Source organism: Barbus barbus (assembly GCF_936440315.1).
Source record: "Barbus barbus genome assembly, chromosome: 30".
Classification (NCBI taxonomy): domain Eukaryota; kingdom Metazoa; phylum Chordata; class Actinopteri; order Cypriniformes; family Cyprinidae; genus Barbus; species Barbus barbus.
The window spans coordinates 7715982-7722389 of NC_136758.1; the positions used below are offsets into that span (position 1 = coordinate 7715982).

At 35.3% G+C, this 6408-nt stretch overlaps 1 gene segment (V, D, J or C); it reads right to left on the reverse strand.

Annotated features, from left to right (window-relative positions):
• LOC306850162 (M1-specific T cell receptor beta chain-like) overlaps window positions 1–138 on the reverse strand; it is a 94946-nt gene extending 94808 nt beyond the window's left edge. Inside the window, exon 1 of the C gene segment in view lies at window positions 77–138.
• Between the last annotated feature and the right edge of the window lie 6270 nt (window positions 139–6408).

Consider the following 6408-nt stretch of genomic DNA (forward strand, 5'->3'; position numbering starts at 1 on the left):
TTAATTTAAAATAAAAAAATAATTAAGATTAGATTGTTTCAGTTACTATGAATATAACTGTAAGAGCTTTTGATACCTTGACTGCAGTGCAGCAACAGAATCAATGAAATAATGGCCTTGCTCATGTTGAGTTCGGTGAGGTGTACGGTGAGTCCCAACCTTTCAATAGATTCAAGATCAAGCCGTTGTTGAACAGGAAATGACATCATAGGTTATAATAGTACAGGGAAAAACTAGTACGTAGAATCCTTTTTATGTGTGCAGTTCAGTCTCTTTTACTGCCATTAAAACACTTGGGATTTTTGAAACATCACAGATACCAGCAATTTGAAATATAAAGAAGAAAAGGAAAATCTTTCTGTAATAATCTGAACTTTTGGTTTCTATTATGGTTTAATGTCTTTCATGGAGAATGAGTTTGAATACCTTGGCTCCAGTGTAGCAACAGGATGAACAGAATAATGCTCCTCATCGTGTCACGTTGAGGCTGGATGGGTTAAATCATCTTGTGTGATGATAAACATTTTAATTGGCAGTACAGGATGTGACATCATTATCATGCCTGAGCAAAATTTTACACAGACACAAATTATTAGTGCAACACAACAATTATTAGTTTAACAACAAAACAGCTATATAATTTTTTTTTTAATTCAAATAATTAATTTATGTGTCATTATTATAATTGTTTATTACCTAATATGCATAATCTAAAGCTTTTCATTCATTCTTTCTTTCTTTCTTTCTTTCTTTCTGTTATATTTGCTAGACCTACTGTTTTATTGGCCTTGAATCAAAACTCACAGGTGTGGAGAGAAATAAATATACCTTTCACAGAAGTAAGTCAGTTAAAAGTGGTTTTTGTATTAGACAGAGGTGATTCTGAGCACTGTGTCAGATGCTGCACAGAAATACACTGCGCTGTCGTTCAGTGTGAGGTTACTGATAGTCAGAGTCCCTTTATCACTTCCATCTCCCTCCAATTTGATCTTGTTTTCAAATTCAGGCTCTTTATTCTCAGCATCATAATTAAGATATCCCATCAACTTTAAGCCCAATGAGTCCTGACTTTGTTTGTACCACAGTATTCATTCATAGCTCGGTATATTGTGAGAGCACATGATCACAGCAGATTCATCTTGATTCTTGATGAATATATCAGGCGTCTGGAGAACAGTTTTACCAAGACAGGCAGCTGCGGAGAAAAAAAAAATAGTGTATAATAGTGAAAAACAGTATATATTAATGTATAGAGTGCAAGTTTATTTGTTATTATTACTATATTATTACTATAAGTCAGTCGTATTAAAAAATATGCATGGCACCCATATCTGTTAATTAAATATACAGACAGGTTTTTATGCATAGTTAATAGATTACATTAGATTACTTTGACCATCGCCCACTAGATCAACTCACTAGATCAAACATAATCTATAAAGGTGATAATCAACATATTCCATGATATAGTTAATGCGTTTGGGAATGTTTCAAATAAAAAGGAAAAAAACAAATAAATAAAACATAAGTGCTGTTGTGGCTGCTTTGTCTCACATGACGACCCCACCCCAACTCATGCCCCCTCAAAAATAATGAGTGCATGACGCCCCTGAGTACAGTATATTGATTATACCAGACTGCCACCTGTTGACTCATTCATCTCAGTTTTATTCTAAAGCACAAACTGAGCATAAATATGCAACTTGGTGCAGCTGCTGATATTTATATGACCAAAGAGTAATGAAATTCAGTGAGATCTTTATAACAGCACAGCAGAAACTAAATGCAGATGTTACTCTATAGTAAGATGATATTTAATATATTCAATGTGTTTTAGAGAAACATATACATTCACAGCCATGCTGTTCTAAATAAGATGCATAATGATTGCACTATATCATTGTAAATAACTGTAAATATATATTTTTATATAACTGCTGTTGTTTAAATTCCAGTTTATATGTTTTCCGGTATTGATATTTAGACCACATGACTGCTACATCACAGAACGATGCAAATATTATCAGGAAATTCAAGCAAGCCCTTGAGCAGGTGCAAAAGAGCTGCTGTGGTTAATTGTGCAGCACTGCTGCTTTCAGAGCTTTTTGTATTGTGGCATGACTGCTCATCACACTGTGTAAACTAGCTGCACAGTAGTACATTGCACTGTCACTGGTTTCCAGTTGGATGAATTTTAAGGAACCATTCTTGGTTCCGTCTCCTTCCAACTCAATTTTTTTAATGAGATTATCCTCTGTGACAGACTTCTTATTCCATGTATATCCCAGTAATGTTAAGTCTTTGCTGAGTGTTTGTTTGTACCAGAAGATCATAGAGTAAGTTGGTATGCTGTGTTCACAAACAAGTTCTGCAATGTCTCCCTCGGATTTAATTAGATTTGAGGGGTTTTGATTTACACTGCCATTAACAACAGAACCTGTAAAAAGAAACAAAAAGGGCATTATACTCAATCATAAGTAACTGTGTTATTAAATCATTAGCATCATTTAATATAAAATAGTTACCTGTGAGCCAAAGCATCAAGACAAGGGGAACTCTAAACATGTTGATTCAGACTGGAGTAATACTCTGTGGGGAAAAAATGTTTGGTTTGATATAACTTCTCATCTCTATGTGTGATGACACCTGACCACCCCTACTTAACAAATTCTATTATGGACCCTCGGCGCCTCCTACACACAGGTTTTGTAACTGCTGCAATTTCCTGCCATGCACACCACGCTGTGAAGAAAGTTTGTCTCCATGTTTGTTAATCGATGCTTGAATCATTTTAAATTCAAAACAAATAAACTCATAATTATTATATATATATATATATATATATATATATATATATATATATATATTCATATACACACACATATATATATATATATATATTTATATATATACAGTATACGTGTGTGTGTGTGTGTGTGTGTGTGTGTGTGTGTGTGTGTGTGTGTGTGTGTATATATCGTATTGTGTTTATGCATGTAGACCTTAGTAAACTAAGTAGACCTAAAGTAATTCAGCAGGTAAATTAACCATATTTTTAGCTAAATCCCTTGTTTTTGGTAGTATTTGCTCAATATATGTGAAATATGCACAAAAGTGTTTTTTAACGTTTAACAATTTCCTATTAACAATGTGGTTATATACTTGTACAAATGTCATTATTTCTCCAACCAATGCTATGGCGCCTGGGGAGCAGTTGGGGGTTCAGTGCCTTGCTCCAGGGTCTCACCTCAGTCGTGGTATTGAGGGTGGAGAGGGTGTTGCTTATTCACTTCCCCACCTGCAATCCCTGCCAGACCTGAGACTCGAACCCACGACCTTCAGGTTACAAGTCCAACTCTCTATCCATTAGGCAACGACTGCCCTACAAATAATAAAAACTAAATCCTATTACATATGGTTACCTGTGAGGCATACTAGAGAAACACATACACTTTGCTTCTAGAGAAAGTGCTGTGAATTAAATGCAGGAAGGTCATCTCTGGGGGCACTGAAAACAAAGTAGTGAGTTATAGAAATGGCAGTGCTGTTCAGATTTAGCATTACTGGAGAAAGGGCTCCCTCTACTGTTCTGGGATGCTGAGTATAAAACTTGTGTTCATTTGATTGACTGTATGAGGTCAGAATGTGGCAGGATAGTTCTGTTCTCAAATGAGATGAGTTCTCAGACACTCAGACAAACTGCTCTACAAGTATCTATAAAATCATCATTTATATTCATTTAACAAGACTATACAGGGAAACATGAGCTCACCTCAATGTTGGCAGCAAATCAAACCCTGAGCCCTTCGCAGGTGAGGCAGAGCTGATGCAGAAGCACACACTAGAGAGCTTTTTGTATTAAGGTTTCATTGACTATATCACTGTGTAATATGCTGCACAGAAATACACTGCGCTGTCTTCTGGTCTGAGGTTGTTGATAACTAGAGTCCCATTTCTCTTTGCATCTCCCTCCAATTTGATCTTGTCTTTAAATTCAGGCTCTTTATTCTCTCCACCATAAAGGTATCCCATCAGCTTGAGTCCAGGTATGTCCTGACTCTGTTTGTACCACAGCATTTGGTCATAGTACTGTATATTGTGAGAACAGACGATAACAGCCCATTCATTTTGGCTCTTTATGAGGTCATCAGGACTCTGGAGAACAGTTTTTGCATGATTTGCCACTGTCCATGGAGAAAGATAACATTAGTGATTAGTAATGTCTGAAATAAAATTATCATTATAACATGGAAGTAACATTTACATCACAGTTAATTATCATTTGCACAGCATATTTTTTACTATTACCTGTTAGCCACAACAGACATGCAGATCTGATCAGGAAAGCGTTCATCATGTCAGCTCTTTGTAATAAAGTGAGTATTTCTGCTATGAAGTACAAGCATAAGAGGGAGGAAGTGATGTCATCCATAGGGTACACAGACAGTGAAAAATCAGTCCTAAACTTTAATTATACATTTGATACTCAAACTAAAGTGTTTGATGTGTGGTTTTGCAGTATAACAAGCTCTTTCTATGTGCAGAATTGCGTTTGCACATGGCACATTTGAAATTGGTTGTTAACACAAAAAGAGTCATAATTTGCATTTGTCTTTGTCAATATCTTATAAACAAAAAATGTATATGCAGTTAATTTGAAAATAACTCCCCTTTACTGCCTTTAAAACACTTGAAATTTATGAAATACATCTGTTTACTCAAACTGAAATACTGACAGGGATATAAAAATAAAACAATTTCAGGAGATTTGTATTTTATTTTATTTTTTATGGAGACTATTTGAATGCCTTGGCCAAAATGTACAAGTCTAACACTTATGCACTTCACTGTAGTTTTATTTTTAGCATTGGCACTGAATCAAAACCCACAGGTGTGAGGAGGAACATAAATATGCTTTTTACAGAATTAAGCTGTTAAAAGAGGTTTTTGTATTAGACAGAGGTGATTCTGAGCACTGTGTAATATGCTGCACAGAATTACACTGCACTGTCGTTCAGTGTGAGGTTACTGATAGTCAGAATACCTTTATCACTTCCATCTCCCTCCAATTTGATCTTGTTTTCAAATCCAGGCTCTTTAGTCTCAACCTTAAAATAAAGGTTTCCCATCAACTTTAGGCTCAACATGTCCTGACTTTGTTGGTACCATAGTATTCAGTCATAGCTCTGTATCTTGTGAGTACAAGTGATCACAGCAGATTCATCTTGATTCTTCAGTAGATCATCAGGTGTCTGGAGAACAGATTTACCAAGACAGACAACTGTGGAGAAAAAAAAGTATAGTGACATTTAGAATAAAACAATCTGTATGATGCTATTTTTAGTGCATATTTGTTTAATATAACCTGTAAACATCATTAGTGACACAGATACTCTATTGAAAATGTTCATCATGGTTTCTTTCACCAAGTGCTTCTGCTATGAAAAAGCACCAGCGGGAGGAAGTGATGTCAGCTACCAGTCCTAACTGGTAAAACCTGGGAGAAAAGAGGAATTAAATGGGGAAAAGAAGATTTAAACTGCACATGAGTTGTGTATAAATATCAGAACTGATATGCAACTCACTGTGCATGCTTTTGATTTACAGAAGTTGGACAGTGATAATGGTTCATCATCAATCATTAAATTCTCTCATGCAAACAGCTACTTTTTTTTTTTTTTTGCATTGTGAGTAGGCAGAAAATTTGTTGAATCACACTGCCCCCTGTTGATCAATGCTTACTTCTGATTTTTAGACACCTGTTTTGTTGTACAGCTTTCCCCAGAATTTGATATACTGTGTATTGAAATATACACTGAACAGAAATATGTTCAGTGTATTTATTGTGTGCGCAGCTCATGTGAACAGAACAGATTGTTCACAGTCAAAGATCCACTCTCTGGAACAGTTCTAATGACTGAAAATTAGTTTGGCTCAAAATCACCATAATCTGGTTTGGTGTAAGTGCTTTTGAACGTGATTAGAGTCATAGTTTGTCCTGGGCGCTGTCGATACCAGTACATCTGGACAAACAAAAATCCTTTGAACAGAACTCTCTTTTACTGCCATTAAAACACTTGGAATTTGTGAAACATCACAGATACCTGCAAATTTAAATATAGAGAAGAAAACTCAAATATTTCTGTAATAATTTGAACTTTAGTTTTCTATTATAGTTTATTCTGTAATGTCTGTTATGGATATTGAGTTTGAATACCTTGGCTCCGATGTAGCAACAGGATGAACAGAAAAATGCTCCTCATGTGATGATAAAAATTTTAGTTGGTAGTACAGGATGTGACATCATTATCATGCATGAGCAAAATGTATAATTCAAAAACTGCCTACAAGTAACAGAATGTTAATGTGAAATTTAAGTGGGAAGGACAGGATGAGGAAATTTGACAG